This window comes from Pinus tabuliformis, chromosome 9 (assembly GCF_031772625.1).
Source record: "Pinus tabuliformis cultivar Carrire ecotype Pingquan chromosome 9, CPIR1, whole genome shotgun sequence".
Classification (NCBI taxonomy): Eukaryota; Viridiplantae; Streptophyta; class Pinopsida; order Pinales; family Pinaceae; genus Pinus; species Pinus tabuliformis.
This window is the reverse complement of record NC_142307.1, coordinates 1697214024-1697215476: the sequence shown is the minus strand read 5'-3', so window position 1 is coordinate 1697215476 and position 1453 is coordinate 1697214024.

The following is a 1453-nucleotide window of genomic DNA, read 5'->3' as shown; positions in this document are numbered from 1 at the left end:
TCAAGGAGCAAGGTCAAAATTAGTTATATAAGGTAAGAAATACATAAATATATCAATGATAAAATTATAAATAAATCAAAAATAAATAAATATATATAAATTTAGTTAAAATTAGGTGTGAGATAACCAAATTAATATATAAATATATAAATAAAGTAATAATAAATTATTTATTTATTAAAAATATATAACTATATAAATAATGATTTATATTTATTTATTTAAATAAATAAAATTAATAATAATTTATATTTATTTATTTATTAAATAAAAATCAATATAAAAATAAATATATAAATATATCAATGATAAAATTATAAATAAATCAAAAATAAATAAATATATATAAATTTAGTTAAAATTAGGTGTGAGATAACCAAATTAATATATAAATATATAAATAAAGTAATAATAAATTATTTATTTATTAAAAATATATAACTATATAAATAATAATTTATATTTATTTATTTAAATAAATAAAATTAATAATAATTTATATTTATTTATTTATTAAATAAAATACAAATATAAAGATATAAATTAATACATATAATAGCAAAGGTAAATTATTTATTTAATTTATATAACTTGTATTATTAGTGAGGTAAATAAATATAAAATCATATATAAACATATAAGTTTAGTTATATTAGGTGGAGATAACTAAATATATAGATATATAAATAAAATAGTAAATTATTTATTTTTTAAATAAATATATCAATAATAAAAATATATTTGTTTATTTATTAAATAAATAAATAAATATAAAATTATAAATTAATAATTATAATAGTAAATTATTTATTTAATTTATATAAATGGTAATTATTAGTGAGGTAAATAACTATATAAATTCAGTTATATTAGGTGTAAGATAATTGGGCAAAAGATAGTTATATTAGATAAATATTCCAATAAAATTATTAAAGTTAATTATGTCATTAGGTAATTAAATTATTACTTATATGGTTTAAAAAGAGTTATAGAAGAACTAAATATAAAGGCATAAACAATTGACATTAAGGAAACAAAAATTCAAATCTAATTAAAATATACCCTATAGTATCATAAACGGGATACGGTTAATACACTAATAGCCTGAAATTAATTAATAACCTAAAAAACTCAAACACTCCACAATATTAGGACCAACCCTCCAAAAACAAACTAAGGGAGAGGGAAGACAGAAACCCTAAGACCTAACAAACGGGGAATGAGGAGGCTTAGGAAGCCAAGGCTGGGACCCAGCAACTGCTAATCCTCCAGCCATCATCTCTATTAAGATTGTTTGGCCTTTTCTCAATCTCCAGGGCCTCTCTAAATTTGCGATGGTGAAACTGCGCAACTTTGGCAATGACTTGAGCCTCCTCTATACATACATGATGCATAGTCTTCTCTGCATGCTCAGCCAGGGCTGAGGACTTGGTCCTACCATGCCTTAAGTCAG